Genomic DNA, 16,889 nt, shown 5'->3' with positions numbered 1-16,889 from the left:
TTTATGATCGTCAAATTGCATAAATTTAAAAAAAAAAATGAAGAATAAACATAGGTGTGAAAGAAGCTAAAAAGAGTGTTTGATTATTCTTTCTTTAAACTTACTAGGGCATCATGGTGATTTGGAAAAAGTAGCTCAACATGAGAGGTCCAGAACTATTGTGGACTTGGACTATGGAGGTACATGTTCTTACTTATTAATGTTGCAGCCGAAACTTATTGGGCTTAGTTTATGGTAACTTTGCTTTGATCACTATCAAAGAATTTAATGGTGACATTTCTTTCTTCCAAATAGTGGCTCCACTCGTGCATTCCTATTCTTTTGGAGGGTGAAGTAGAAGAATTTTTTTTTTTTTAACAAACAATATTATCTACACTAAATGAGTATAGGTAGACTTAGCCTCACAATGAGTTAGCAATAATTTCATTCAAATTCATTTTTGGTCAGAATTGAATCGAAGATCTCTTACTTACAAGTGAAGAGGAATACCACTAGATCATAATAAAAGTACATGTTTTAGACACCCCTACATTTAATGGTAAAAATGTACCTATATCATGGATAAATATATAGTCCATAGTCCATGTCCTTGCTACATGAAAATAATAGAACCAAAAAAATAGAAACGAGGGAAACTAAGGCAGATAGTAGGGTAACAGATAGTGGAATGCTTCCTTTGTCTTTCCTTATAAGCATTCCTTCAATGATAGGGTAGTTCATTACTATGACATAGAAGGGTATGAAAACTTGTATGAGCATCTTGTCCAACTCCCCCACAAAGATCCCTCTAGCAATCCCCACAGCAAATGATGCCATGTTCAAGATGACTAAGGCAACCATTGGAGCAAGAAATAGTATGATGTTTGGAAATCAAATACTCCCATATTGTAACGCTTGAGTTGTTCAACGTCGTCGACTTTATTCGTTGGAAAAAAACTGGCTTCTCTCATACCAAGTTTCTTCATGAAAGCATCCACACTACCATAGAAGTGAGATGTGACTGACTTCATCATCCATATCCTCTGCTCATTACCCAATGTCGAAATGTTGACCCCGTTGCGAGCACCTTGTATAAATGTTTAGAATGGAATGATGGGAATATGAACAAAAATACAATGAAATAAGTATTTGACACCTGCAAAGAACAAGATCGTCATACTATCATGTCAAAATCATACTACTAAAGTTGTATAACAACTAATTAAGATGGTAATGCTTTCTTATATACTATACAAATACTTATATCGACAGACTGTGAGTTTGAATTTTTAACCACAAATGTGTTCATAATCAACCATAGTAAATGGTTCAGTTTCAGTCTTAAGAACATAAAGCAAGTGAACATTTCCCTTGATAGTGAAAGTAATTATATATTTTGAATCATTTATACAAAAGAATTTTTAAAGAAACTTGTAAAAAAATATAGGTATAATGAGGGAAAATTATTTGAGGGTATAAAGGAATGCCATTGAGTAGGCAGAGTTGAGGAATGGTAGCAAAGCCCCAGAGCGACAAGAAATAGAAAGGGCCATATATAAGAGGACTAAACTTGGAGATAGCAACATCAACCAAACCAGAGGACCATCTTGTCCCTTGGACCAAAAACTCATCCAAATTGGTGGTGCCACTGCCCAAGTATTGTGGCCTTTTTGGATCACAATACACTGAAATCCAACATTCACAATGCAAATGAAACCCTGTGAAGTAATCTTCCACCACTGAACCGTATAAGAAACCAACCTGCATGCCACAAATAAAAGAAGATCACCATTAGCATAAAGTTGGAGGAATGCTAGGCTCAGTCACCTCTCTAGCGGGTTTACTATGAGCGCTTGATACATTGTACCACTAACACGTATCAACTCCTCACAATTGACTAAGCTTGGCATAATATTTTTTTCGAAATAAGTAACGTTTCAATAGTTTCATTTGGCTGTGCATTATTTCTCTGCATGAATATAGGATCAGGCTTGTTGATTTGGCGGAGGGATTTGATGAACTCATTGGATGGACCAAAACATTGTCTAAGTTTCATTGCATCCCCGGCTGATCATTCAATAATTGAAACTAATTAGTGACCTAAAAAACGTAAGAAAGCATATAATACAGACAAGTTCATAATTCTAATACATATGGTTCTTAAACCAAATTAAGGTGATGTAATTAAGTGAATTTATATTTACCTTCTGATAGGAGCATATTCATGCGACTTAAATAGCTTGTTCTCGTGCATTTACGTTATGTTTCTTTAGTTATTTTAGTACTTTAAGCTATTTTCGTGTGTTTGTAGGTCCAAAGGGCTAAAGGAGCAAAAAAATGCATTTTGGAGACTTTTGGAGCACTTTTGGGCTAAGGACGGATAGCTTATGCTTGAAGCCAAAGTGTTGGACGAAATTGAAGATCTAATTGAAGACCAAAGTGTTGGAACCTTGTTCCCTTTAGTTTTAGGACATTTAAACCTTTCCTTTATCCTTAGCCGTGCATAACATTCCAACATTCCACACTCCCACTTATCACACACCACATATCACTTACCACTTATCATACACCACATATCACTTACCACTTATCATACACCACATATCACTTATCACATATCATTCACCACTTATCATATCATACACTCAATCACTTATCACATATCACTTATCACACACCACATATCACTCATCACATATCATATCACTTATCATAACCACTTATCATTCACCTACAACATCCACCTACTTCACCTACTTCACCTACAACATCCACCTACTTCACCTACAACATCCACCTACTTCACCTACAAATGACATAGCCATATGTTCCCTCCACTACTCCTATAAATACCCTTGCATTCATTCATTCATGGACATCTCATTTCATACACAACACACCACAAACACTTCCATTCCCTCATTGCCGTGAGTCCCCCTTCCCTTATAATCCAAACACAAACCATCTTTCCATTTCCATCACTCCTCACTCCATTCCACACTTCCATTCCCCCAAACCAACTATCCTTAGACCTTATGCTACAATAAAGAGGAAGAGAAGAGGGCCTAAACGTTCATACAATTCAAGTTTGAGTTGTTGGAATGTTTAGGTGTTTCTTTGATTTCAATGTTTAATTTTAATTCTCTTTGTTTTGTATGAGGAACTAAACCCCCCCTTAGCTAGGGGGTGATTCGAAATATATGTTTATATTTGCAATATGAATTGATTAACTTTCGTTGGAATTTCATAAGTTGTGGATTCAATTTGTTTAACCGTTTGATTGATAACTTATTTATGAATGTTTATTAAGAATGTGCGCTTAATTTTCATGCATGAATATGACACTAGAATATAAGTGAATTTCACCTAATCGTTATGAACTTATATTCACAAGTAGTGGAGGTTGCTTATAAACAATCGCGTTAAATGAATTCTTGGCACGAGTTTCATGCTCATCATAGTAACGAATGCCTCGTCAACACTTATAGTTTTCATAATGCTTAATGATCTTTGATTGTATCTTTATTGTGCTGTTCACGTAAAGGACTTTTGGAGAATGTTGTGAATTGCGTTGCGCTAACCCATCCAATTCATTAACTTAAGGAAAACTTGACGGTTAATTTAAGCGGACCTAATTAACCCGGGGTGATGAGTTTCATAATTTATTGAAATGCAATTGGAAATCTTTTTATTATGCAAGTGTAGCATGTGTGGAGATGAACCCCTTGGCTAGCATCCATTCATTCCATTTCATCAATTTCATATTTACATTCTGTCTAGTTTATTAACTTGTTTCGTTATTTCAATTTTCGTCAAACATCAATCCCCCTTTTGCTTTAATGTTCAATTTAGTTAGAAATCAATTTAGTTTGTGTTTTTAAAGCATTTTGAGTATTTGGTTTGTCTTAGTGTTTTAACGTTTAGTTTCGCATTCTTTGAGTCTAGTTTAGTGTTTTATATTGTTTTTACGTTTTTAAGTCAGTTTCCAAGAGATTAACAATCCCTCCTAATCCCCGGTCCAGAACGATCCCTACTTATACTTATACTACAATTGTCAAAAAGAGGGTTTAATTTGTGTGCGTATAAATCTCGCATCAAATTTTGGCGCCGTTGCCGGGGATTAGAAAATTTGCTAATCCCTTGGATTGTTTGTTTCTGTATTGTCTTTTAGATTTAGTTTTTATTTGTGTTTTGTTTGTTAAGAACAACATGGCACTTGATAACGCTTCTCTTTTGTCACAGCTCATGGAAAGGTCCCAAATGCAAAGAGTTGATATATCTAATCTTCAATCAAGGAATAACGTGTTTTCCAATACTTACAATTTGGATTGGAGTGATCATTCAAACTCTATGTGGTGGGAACCTCAAAATGCTCAACAAGGAGGATATTGGCAGCCACCACAACCTCATATTCAATATGCCCAACCAAACTCAAGTTCGTCAATAGATTATAATCAAAAGCTTAATGAATTAATTTGTTTGGTGCAGGGCTCACAAAATCAAGACAATGAGGCTCAACAAGAAGGATATTGGCAGCCATATGAGGAGTTCTATTCAACGCCTATGCAGCCACCACAAAGGTTGGACCACTTGGATAAGCAAATTGGGCAGATCGCGGAGTTCGTAGGACAGTTTCGAGACCAAGGCGAACTCCCTAGTTCAACCATTGCAAATCAGAAGGGAGAATTTGAAAACACCAATGCTATCATGTTGAGAAGTGACAAGGAGGTTGGAACGGACCCTCAACCATCAAAATCAAATCACAAGGAAGAGGAATACACCCAACCCACGGAAAGGGTGGAAACACCTTTACCGGAGGCACCTATTGCTCCTATGCCATCTAATACAGGTATGGTTGTTCCAAATTTCATTATTTTTAACCCCGTTCCAACAAGTATCCCTATTCCTTGCAGATTCATGACTTCCAAGGAAGAAGAAGGTGAAAAAGACATCTTGGAAGCCCTTTCAAAGGTGACAAGTAGGGAATGTCATGAATTCATCAAAGAGGACGTTCTTGAAATCACAAAATCCAAAGAAGTTAAATTTGATGACATTGGACAAGTCATAACCATCACTTGCAATCTGGCCAAGTCCAATATCCCTGAAACTTTCAAAGGAGTGGTGTTTGTCATTGAGTTCTTGTCGGACAAAACAAGTAAGTTTTTTTCAAATTCCTTTACATTTTATACTAACTTGCTGTTTTTTATGAATCAGGCACCTACACTAGAATTCAAACCATTGCCGGTTCACTTCAAGTATCACCTTCCATTCAAGGACCAATTCCATGCCGTTTGATTTTATTTATGTTAATAAAAATAAATAAATAAATAAATTAATTAAAAAAAAAATAAAATAAAAAAATAAAAAAAGAGAGAAAGAAAGATACTAAACATGGAGAAAGGTGGAGCTTCACAAAGGTTGTTTGCGTGAAGCCCCACTACGAGGCGCAGAAGCGGAAGGCATAGAAGCGGGAGGCATAGAAGCGGGAGGCATCGGAGCGGAAGCCATCGGAGCGGGAGGCATCGGAGCTAGAGCATTCCAGGCCTCAATACTTGGCCAAGCGCTGGATGACCCAGGAAAAAGGTGCCTCTGGAGATAAGACGCAAGGCTTTGACGGTCACTGTGAATTCGACCCTCAGATTCTTGCAGCTCATTAAGCTTCCTCTTCATCCCCGACGAATAGTTATTTGCAAGCACATGCAAACTTCTATTCTCGTACTTAAGCTGCTGGATCTCTTGCTTAAGTCTTTCCACCTCTGCCATCAACGATTCCACTTGGCGGGACCGAGCAAGCAGGCGTTGGCCCATGTTGGACACAGAACTCGCACACTGAACACTAAGTGCGAGGGACTCTTGAACGGCCAACTCATCGGACCGTCCTGACAGCAGCCTACTATCTTTTGGAGTGAGGAGGTTTTTAGCTACTATTGTAGCTGTTGTGGCGTCCTGCATCACAGAGTCTTCACCTGAAAGAGGACCGTTAGAAGATAAAAAAGAAGGGCGCCATACATTACCTTGACGGGGCGCAACCGGATCGCTGCTGAGACTCAAATCTAAGCTAAGGTTCGATGAGTTTGCCATTTTTTTTCAAAAGTGTTCAAAGAGAAGGGGTGGATGGAGTTAAAATTTCACAAAGGGCCGGAGTCGAGTTTCAGGAATGGGAAATCTTCAGAGTGTGTGTGCTGGGGTGATTGATAGCTCTATAAAAAGCCAAGACGACGTCCACCGATTCAAAGAGCCGGATTTTCCGGCTTAATTTAGGCGACGCTCCCTCGGCTTTTCAGAAAACGCGTTCAACTTTGTCAAAAGATTTCTGACAAAGCTGAAAACACGTGGAGGCCATCATCGCATCTACACATCTTTAGCCGACAAGCGCAAAGTTCGGTGACGCTTTCTCTGCTTTTCAGAAGGCGCGTGCAGCTTTGTCAAAAGGAGCCGCATCTGCACTACCACGTGTCGTTCAGAAAGCGAAGGGGCGTCGTTCAGAAATCGAAGGGGCGCCTGCTCAGAAATCGAAGAGGCGTATTCAAAGATCGAAGAGACGCCACTATTTCAAAGAGCCGGATTTGCGGGATCAAAACGTTTGTCGACAAGGGTAAAAAGTACCACCACTTGATATTATCTCTATATATGTCGACCTTCGTCTTTTATGGCAGGGCAAACCTGAAGAAAATGCCCAACTCTCCCTCACCTCTGAGGGCGCACTCCCAGCAAAGCCTTTCAAAATACTCAATTCTTTTTTCTTCCCCAAAGATGATACCAGATGCCTGGAGTACATATGACCCAGGAGGAAACGGCGGATTGAAGCATGTGCTGATTCATTCACCGCTTCTTCAAAGCAAAGGTATCTCATATCATCAAGGTCAAAAGCAAAAGTATCTCATATCATGCTCTTTCCCTGTCTTTTTCTTTGTCCTTGTTCTTACTTGCATGGCAAAGTAAAAGAAGCAATCAGCCGGCACTTGGAGTCAGTCTTCCGATCTGGAGCCAACTGCCTGGAATCTATTCCTGATTGCTTACCTAGCGTTGCTCTCGAGTAGTCATCTTCAACGGTTGTTACACTTCCAGAGAAGGGACCACTCCTGCAAAGATTGAACAAAGAAACAGATAACAGGAGGAAGCTCAGACCTTCGGGGGAAACCAAAAGAACCATCCTGCTGCCCAGTTCAAGAAGTAGCACAAAGGAAAATCAACGATGGGCAGAAACCAGTTCAAGAGTAAGCCTGTGGAATCACAAAGATCAAAGCCTCAATGCAATCACCAAGGAGAAGAGGGAATTTACACTCCATAACCAGATTTGCGTCCCTAAACTCTTCTCTTTGTTAATTACATTATGCCATGTTTAATATGTTTAGTTGCTTTTTGTGTGTTTACTTATGTTTTGTGTGAATCTATGCTTAAAACATTGAGGACAATGTTTGATTTAAGTGTGGGGGGGTAACTAAAGTGTTTTGATGCAAATTCGTAGGGTTTTATCCACCATAACTTCTAATGTTGTTCCTTGCTATTTTAAGGTGTTTTTAAGTTGTTTTAGAGTGTTTTAGTGTGTTTTGTTTTATAATTCGAAAATCCCATAAAAATTTGAAAAATTGTTTTGAAAAACCCAAAAAGAGTTGTTTTAAAGTTGTTTTTGTGTGTGTGTTTGTGTCTTAGGGTACCTTCCAACACAATGATAAGGATTTGGTTTATAATTGCATGACGGTTAGAAAGAGTTATAAACATAGAGAAAAGTTTGATTTACTCTTGGTATATGCTTGGTTATGGTTATAATGTATGACTTCACATGCAATCATAAAAGAAAAAAAAATTCGTTTTTGTAACATGCTTGAAGGAAGGAACTCAAACAAACGCTACAACCCTGAGAGACTTGAGCCTATAACGTTCTTTGGAGAGTATAATCTGTGATTTCTTGTTTTCTAAAGTCGTTGCATGATCTCATTATTCTTTGCTTGGTTACTACTTAGAAGGCGTTTCATCATATAGTTCCAAATGCTAGAACTCATGCCCATTTCATTCAAAGCATGTTATTGATTTGCATAACACATATTCAAGAAGAAGTTGTGTAGTGACCACCACCATAGCCAAATAGCCTTACTTCCCATACTTCGTATATGTTATAAGTTTTAACCCCGTTGAGCCTCTTTTTGCCTTTATTCCTTGTTTACCCACATCACCCCTTACCTAGCTTAGAGTAGGACTTTCCTATACCCTTGTTCTTAAAGTTTAGTGAGCATGACTTAAATGAATTCCTTTTGAGTTACATTATGCAAGAAAATGAGTGTGGGGGAGTAAAAGTTTGTTCTTACGTTTATATGTATGTTTTGAGATTCAAAAGAAAAAGAAGAAGAAAAGAAAAAAATAAAAAAAGGAGTGAAAATAAGTAAGAATGAACTCACGAGCGTTGATGGTTGAAGAAAGGGTCCAAAAAGTTGAATATGGCCCTAAGTTTTGTGTGATTTTCCCTTGGGTGTTCAAAGTTGACTTCTGCGTTCTTAAGGGAATTCTAAGTGCCTAATTCAATACTTTGCTCACTATTGCTTTAAGAATGTTTGTTTATCCTTCACCTTTCATTGTTAGCCAATACCCTAGCCCCGTTACTACCCTTTGACTTCTATATTGAGTGTTATGTATTTCAATTGTGGAGTTTGAACTTGGTATGAGCTTATGGTATCACTGGTTCTCGCGTCTAAGTAGTAGCATTCCATTCATGAGATCATATCTTAACATGCTTATTAACTCCAGATATTGCTTCCTTTGAAATACATATATGTGAGTGTTCGTTTTTATGATTACATCAATCTTCTCACATATAACTAGTTTAGGGTGTGTAGTCAGAAAATCTGTGTGAAAAACGAGAGCATATCTTGTAAGGATTTGAGCAAATTCTCTAAGGCATGTTACTACATTCAAAACATGGTTTTAAATGCTTAATTGTGAAATAGTATGTGGTGACTATGATTAAGAATGTACTTAAGTGTCAAGATGGCTAAAATCTGTGGGAATAATGATTTTTAACTTGTCTTGTGCATTGGAAATCCGTGAGACGATTGTTGGAAGGTGTAGGTTGTGTTTTGTTCGTTTTGTCTAGTTTCGTGTTCTTTTGTTTTGTTTTGCTCGAGGACTAGCAAAAGATAAGTGTGGGGGTATTTGATAGGAGCATATTCATGCGACTTAAATAGCTTGTTCTCGTGCATTTACGTTATGTTTCTTTAGTTATTTTAGTACTTTAAGCTATTTTCGTGTGTTTGTAGGTCCAAAGGGCTAAAGGAGCAAAAAAATGCATTTTGGAGACTTTTGGAGCACTTTTGGGCTAAGGACGGATAGCTTATGCTTGAAGCCAAAGTGTTGGACGAAATTGAAGATCTAATTGAAGACCAAAGTGTTGGAACCTTGTTCCCTTTAGTTTTAGGACATTTAAACCTTTCCTTTATCCTTAGCCGTGCATAACATTCCAACATTCCACACTCCCACTTATCACACACCACTTATCATACACCACATATCACTTACCACTTATCATACACCACATATCACTTATCACATATCATTCACCACTTATCATATCATACACTCAATCACTTATCACATATCACTTATCACACACCACATATCACTCATCACATATCATATCACTTATCATAACCACTTATCATTCACCTACAACATCCACCTACTTCACCTACTTCACCTACAACATCCACCTACTTCACCTACAACATCCACCTACTTCACCTACAAATGACATAGCCATATGTTCCCTCCACTACTCCTATAAATACCCTTGCATTCATTCATTCATGGACATCTCATTTCATACACAACACACCACAAACACTTCCATTCCCTCATTGCCGTGAGTCCCCCTTCCCTTATAATCCAAACACAAACCATCTTTCCATTTCCATCACTCCTCACTCCATTCCACACTTCCATTCCCCCAAACCAACTATCCTTAGACCTTATGCTACAATAAAGAGGAAGAGAAGAGGGCCTAAACGTTCATACAATTCAAGTTTGAGTTGTTGGAATGTTTAGGTGTTTCTTTGATTTCAATGTTTAATTTTAATTCTCTTTGTTTTGTATGAGGAACTAAACCCCCCCTTAGCTAGGGGGTGATTCGAAATATATGTTTATGCTTGCATTTTGATTTGATTACTTCTAATTGCATTTCATAAGTTGTTGATTCAATTTGTTTAACCGTTTGATTGATAACTTATTTATGTATGTTTATTAAGAATGCGCGCTTAATTTTCATGCATGAATATGACGCTAGAATTTAAGTGATTTTCACCTAATCGTTATGAACTTATATTCACAAGTAGTGGAGGTTGCTTATAAACAATCGCGTTAAATGAATTCTTGGCACGAGTTTCATGCTCATCATAGTAATGAATGCCTCGTCAACACTTATAGTTTTCATAATGCTTAATGATCTTTGATTGTATCTTTATTGTGCTGTTCACGTAAAGGACTTTTGGAGAATGTTGTGAATTGCGTTGCGCTAACCCATCCAATTCATTAACTTAAGGAAAACTTGACGGTTAATTTAAGCGGACCTAATTAACCCGGGGTGATGAGTTTCATAATTTATTGAAATGCAATTGGAAATCTTTTTATTATGCAAGTGTAGCATGTGTGGAGATGAACCCCTTGGCTAGCATCCATTCATTCCATTTCATCAATTTCATATTTACATTCTGTCTAGTTTATTAACTTGTTTCGTTATTTCAATTTTCGTCAAACATCAATCCCCCTTTTGCTTTAATGTTCAATTTAGTTAGAAATCAATTTAGTTTGTGTTTTTAAAGCATTTTGAGTATTTGGTTTGTCTTAGTGTTTTAACGTTTAGTTTCGCATTCTTTGAGTCTAGTTTAGTGTTTTATATTGTTTTTACGTTTTTAAGTCAGTTTCCAAGAGATTAACAATCCCTCCTAATCCCCGGTCCAGAACGATCCCTACTTATACTTATACTACAATTGTCAAAAAGAGGGTTTAATTTGTGTGCGTATAAATCTCGCATCACCTTCACTAATGGAACTTCCACATAACGACACCCTCTTGATGTAGTAGCCAGTGCCAGACACACATGGCCCTCCAAGCCCATCATAACCTTTCCATAGCACCTATATATATATACACGTTGTCAATATCAATTATAGTCAAAGATTATTATATGCATTTGTAAATATGATATATAATTAATTAATGTAAAGTTTGGTCCTTGAGTTCTTACATACCTTAAATGTTGATCTCAACTGACTGTTATAGATATCGTTGTTACTGATGTTGCAAAAATTTTGAGGGAATTGAACCAATGCTAGAGAGGGTGATATCTTCGTGTCAAGATGGAAACACATTGCTTGCCGAGCCAAACTTGCATCATTGCAATGCATGTAAAAATCTAAACCTAACATGTAAGGTGAATTGCTTATAACTCCCAATACACGTAGCTGATCAAAATATCAACGTTACTTATCAAATAGTCTACTATGTAGGTAATTATGTCAAACTATCAATCTGAACTATCAATTAATTGAATGAACTATTTTTTAAGACATAGTAGTTAATTGACAGCTAACTTGACAATATATAAGTAAGTTATACACATATATGGTAAGAGAATATTACTTAAAATCACTATTCAAAATATTCTCGTCTAGGCGCTAGGCGGTTGGTCACCATTTTAATTAGTTTCTAGGCGTTTGAAAATTAAGAAAGTACGTCTATACCAACTTAGGCATCTAGCTAGCCCGCCTAGATGCCCCCGACTAGGCATCCATCTAAGTTGTGACTCTCACTTAGACAGAAAATTGTTAACTTTCATTTGCATTTTGTTTTTTCAATAAAATGTAAGAGACTTGTTGATTACTTAGATGAACATCATTATATGCTTGTTCCCCATGTTTTCAATATGTTCTAATACTTCATAATTTATATACCATTTTATTTTATAATTTATGTATCCTAATAAAATTTTGTGTTTGTTTAAGTATAAATAGGCACTTATTTACACAATATCTAATAAATTTACTTACATCCGCCTAGGTTCCACCTAGCTGTGTCCCAACCTACTGCCCAACTACCGTCTAACGTATTTTAGAAACTTTCTTAAAATCGACACATAAATTGAGGAAAATTTACAAAAAGAAGAAATGAATGCATATAAAAACATTGAGCGCTCCGGCCTTGAAATGGTGAGGTTGAGAAGGTCTTTTTTCACAAGAAACATAAATAAGAAGTGGTACATTTTTGGCTTCATTTGCTTGAGTTGCATCCTCATCATCACTGGACGTTTCTTGTATTACCTGCCAAAATTCCAGATATGGATCTAAAGATGAATTTGTATATATATCTAAACAATATTTGTCTTTCCTTACAATATTATGTTCTTTTGTGGTTGAATTCTTATAGCAAGCCTGATGATGAGGTAAGGCTAATCAACTTTACTATATATCACTAGGAAAATATTAATTACATGTTAATATGTAATGAAATCATAATTTTAGCATTGATAGGTGTTTAAGAAAAGTGTAACAGAAAATGCAAGGATTGGGGACACTAGGAGCAACAGTCGTCGAGATCACTCTACGGTCATCGAGGTATTAATGTTGTCCCCCTACATAGGACATTGTTTGTAGATTAGGGATTTGGATCCTCTCCTGAGCTAATGAAGAGGATCCTTCTGACCAATCATCGTGGACCGTTGAATTTTTATTCAATGACTACAAACAGGATGTCCCTTTAAAGTTATAATAATTGTAGCCGTTGAATGAAAATCCAACGGCCCACGATAATTGGTCAAGAGGATCCCCTCCATTAGCTCAGGAGAGGATCCAAATCCGTTGATTAGTGCCATAGCTTTGGTAATTCTCATCAATGCAAAAGACAGATTTATTTAAGACCAATCAAATAAGCCAGGCTCAATGACGAAAAGTACTGACATAGAAAGAGTTTACTGCAACAATGGCATTATAGTCTAATAATATAATATTATGCGTAAATTTATCATCACAAGACATTGTATTATTGAACCGATATGTCATATGAAGTTTTCATTTGTCAGTGTTAAAATTAACGATTTCATTACATATTAAAATGTACTTTGTATTTTCCTAGTGATAGAAACGTTGATAAGCTGTGCCTCACAACTGACATGCCTACTTAATTTCCAAATTATTTTCTATTTTGCCAAATACATCCAACAAATGGGAAAAAACTGGTCTCCACACAATTCATATCATTAACTTTGTCGACATCAGGCTTGCTATAAGAATTCAACCACAAAAGAACCTAATATTCTTGTAAGGAAAGACAAATATTGTTTTAATTATATACAAATTCATCCTAAGAGCCATATCTGGAATTTTGGCAGGTATTACAAGAAACGTCCAGTGATGATGCTGATGCAATTCAAGCAAATGAAGCCAAAAATATGCCTCTTCTTATTTATGTTTCTCGTGAAAAAATACCTTCCAAACCTCACCATTTCAAGGCCGGAGCGCTCAATGTTCTTGTATGCATGCATCTCTCTCTTTTTGTAAATTTTCCTTTATTTATGTGTCGATCGATGTTAAGTAACATCCTCTTACCATATATGTGTATTACTTATATATTCTCAAGCTAGTTGTCAATTAACTACTATGTCTTAAAAAATAGTTCGCTCAATTAATTGAACTCAGGTTGATAGTTTGACACAATTACCTACATAGTATACTATTTAATAAGTAACATTGACGTTGTTTTGATCAGCTACATGTGTTGGGAGTCATAAGCAATTCACCTTACATATAAGGTTTAGATTGTGACATGCATTGCAATGATGTAAGTTCGGCTCGGCAAGCAATGTGTTTCCACCTTGACCCCAAGATATCACCCTCTCTAGCATTTGTTCAATTTCCTCAAAAATTTCACAACATCAGTAACAACGATATCTATAACAGTCAGATGAGATCAGCACTTAAGGTACATAAGAACTCAAGGACCAAATTTTACATTAATCAATCATATGTCATATGTACAAATGCATATAATAATCTTTGACTAGAATTGGTCTTGACAACTTGTATATAAATAGGTGCTATGTAAAGGTTATGATGGGCTTGGAGGGCCATGCGTGTGTGGTACTGGCTACTACATCAACAGGGTGCCCTTATGTGAAAGTTCCATTAGTGAAGGCAAATACAAATTCACTTAATGAAATACCTTAATTTGGTTTAATAAGCATATATATTAAAATTATGAACTTGTCTGTAATATATGCGTTCATACGTTTTTTAGGTCAGTAAGTTAGTTTCACTATTGAATGATCAGGATGCAATGAAACTTAGACAATGTTTTGGTCCATCCAATGAGTTCATCAAATCCCTCCGCCAAATCAACAATCCTGATCATATGCTCATCCACAGAAATACTGCACAGCCAAATGAAACCCAACTACTAGCCTCTTGTGCTTAAGATGGCACCAAATGGGGTAAAGAGGCGAGTAAAATTAATCTATTGAAACCTTACTTATTCCGAAATAAGGAACTATGCCAAGCTTAGTCAATTGTGAGGAGTTAATACGTGTTAGTGGTACAACGTATCAAGCGCTCATAGTAACCCGCTCGGGAGGTGACCGAGCCTAGCATTCCTCCAACTTTATGCTAATGGTGATCGTCTTTTATTTGTGGCATGCAGTTTGGTTTCTTATACGGTTCAGTGGTGGAAGATTACTTCACAGGGTTTCATTTGCATTGCAAAGGTTGGATTTCAGTGTATTGTGATCCAAAAAGGCCACAATTCTTGGGTAGTGGCACCACCAATTTGGATGAGTTTTTGGTCCAAGGGACAAGGTGGTCCTCTGGCTTGGTTGGTGTTGCTATCTCCAAGTTTAGTCCTCTTATATATGGCCCTTTAAAAACGCCCACTTTTCTTCACAGCAAGTGTTATGCAGAACTTGCCCTTTTCCCCATTTTCTATTTCTTGTCGCTCTGGGGCTTTGCTACCATTCCTCAACTTTGCCTACTCAATGGCATTCCCTTATACCCTCTCAGGTAATTTTCTCTCATTATACCTATATTTTTTCACAAGTTTCTTTAAAAATTCTTTTGTATAAATTATTCAAAATATATGATTACTTTGACTATCAAGGGAAATGTTCACTTGCTTTATGTTCTTAAGACTGAAATTGAACCATTTACTGATTATGAACACATGTGTGGTTAAAATTTCAAACTCACAGTCTGTCGATATAAGTATTTGTATGGTATATAAGAAAGCATTACCCTCTTAATTAGTTGTTATACAACTTTAGTAGTATGATTTTGACATGACAGTATGTTGGTCTTGTTCTTTGCAGGTCTCAAATACTTATTTCATTGTATTTTCGTTCATATTCCTATCATAACATTCTAAACATTTATACGAGGTGCTCGCAACGGGGTCAACATTTCGACATTGGGTAAATGAGCAGAGGATATGGATGATGAAGTCAGTCACATCCCACGTACTTGGTAGTGTGGATGCTTTCATGGAGAAACTTGGTATGAGAGAAGCCAGTTTTTTTCCAAAGAATAAAGTCGACGACGTCGAACAACTCAAGCGTTATAATATGGGAGTATTTGATTTCCAAACATCACTACTATTTCTTGCTCCAATGGTTGCCCTAGTCATCTTGAACTTGGCATCGTTTGCTGTGGGGATTGCTAGAGGGATCTTTGTGGGGGAGTTGGACAAGATGTTCATACAAGTTTTCATACCCTTCTATGTCATAGTAATGAACTACCCTATCATTGAAGGAATGCTTATAAGGAAAGACAAAGGAAGCATTCCACTATCTGTTACCCTACTATCCGCCTTAGTTTCCCTAATTTTCTATTTTTTTGGTTCTATTATTTCATGTAGCAAGGCCATGGCCTATATATGTGTCCGTTATATACATACATTTTTGCTATTAAATGTAGGGGTGTCTAAAAGATGTACTCCGTTTTTTCTTGTCTAAGAATTCTACTACTTGCCATTTAATGCTACGGTTTAGTAGTATTTCTCTTTACTTGTAAGTGAGAGGTCTTAGGTTCGATTCTCAAAGGCGAATTTGAATTAAGTTATTGTTAGCTCATTACGAGATTAAGTCCATCCATTTTTCATTAGTGTAATATTATTTGTTAATGCATGAGTGGAGCCATAATTTGGAAGAAAGAAATGTCACCATTAAATTCACCATAAATTAAGCCCAATAACCGTCAGCTGCAACATTGATAAGTAAGAACATGTATCTCCATAGTCCAAGTCCACAATAGTTCTGGACCTCTCATGTTGAGCTACTTTTTCTAAACCACCCTGATGCCCTAGTAAGTTTAGGGGGCGTTTGTTTGCCCTCACTAAGTTGGACTGAACTGGACTGGACTAGCTATTAGTCCAATACTGTGTTTGTTCCATGCTGGAACTAACATTAATGAGACTAAAGGGGACTAGCATGGACAAAACCCTTCACTAAGAGGTCTTGGCGAGACCCCCCAATAACCATGGGACTAGCTAAGACTATCCTCTCTTTTTCGTCCTCGTCATGCTCAACGACCACTCCCGACAGACTCCTCGTCATCTCCGGTCACCTAGATCAATCATTAACTTTCCGACTCTCTTTCAGATCCATTTCACAACCAACTTTCATATAAAATATACCAAATTGAAGCTGGGAGTGACAAGATTACGATTTTACCTGAATCGAGGCTAAAATGTGGTCGAATGTGGCCGGAAAATGGCCTGGAAGTCTCGGCCTGTTTGGGCTTCTTCAAATCCATGACAGATTCGAGCATTCAAAGCTAAGATCTCGGTCCAGGGATGGTGATGAATTTTTTGGCGGTGCTAACTTCATCCAATTTAATGAGGGTTGGCCGGAAAACACATCGGGAAACCTGCAACTCGTCGGGAAA

At 37.0% G+C, this 16,889-nt stretch overlaps 2 pseudogenes; one reads left to right on the top strand and one right to left on the bottom strand.

Moving 5' to 3' along the window:
* Positions 1 to 555: 555 nt before the first annotated feature.
* LOC137732730 (quillaic acid 3-O-glycosyltransferase CSL1-like) lies at positions 556 to 12,574 on the bottom strand (annotated as a pseudogene).
* Positions 12,575 to 12,902: 328 nt separating this feature from the next.
* Positions 12,903 to 15,981, top strand: LOC137732728 (quillaic acid 3-O-glycosyltransferase CSL1-like; annotated as a pseudogene).
* The last annotated feature ends 908 nt before the right edge of the window (positions 15,982 to 16,889 follow it).

This window comes from Pyrus communis, chromosome 16 (assembly GCF_041283825.1).
Source record: "Pyrus communis isolate YQ-2024b chromosome 16, ASM4128382v1, whole genome shotgun sequence".
NCBI classification, from domain to species: Eukaryota; Viridiplantae; Streptophyta; class Magnoliopsida; order Rosales; family Rosaceae; genus Pyrus; species Pyrus communis.
This window is presented reverse-complemented; position numbering and strand designations above follow the sequence as displayed.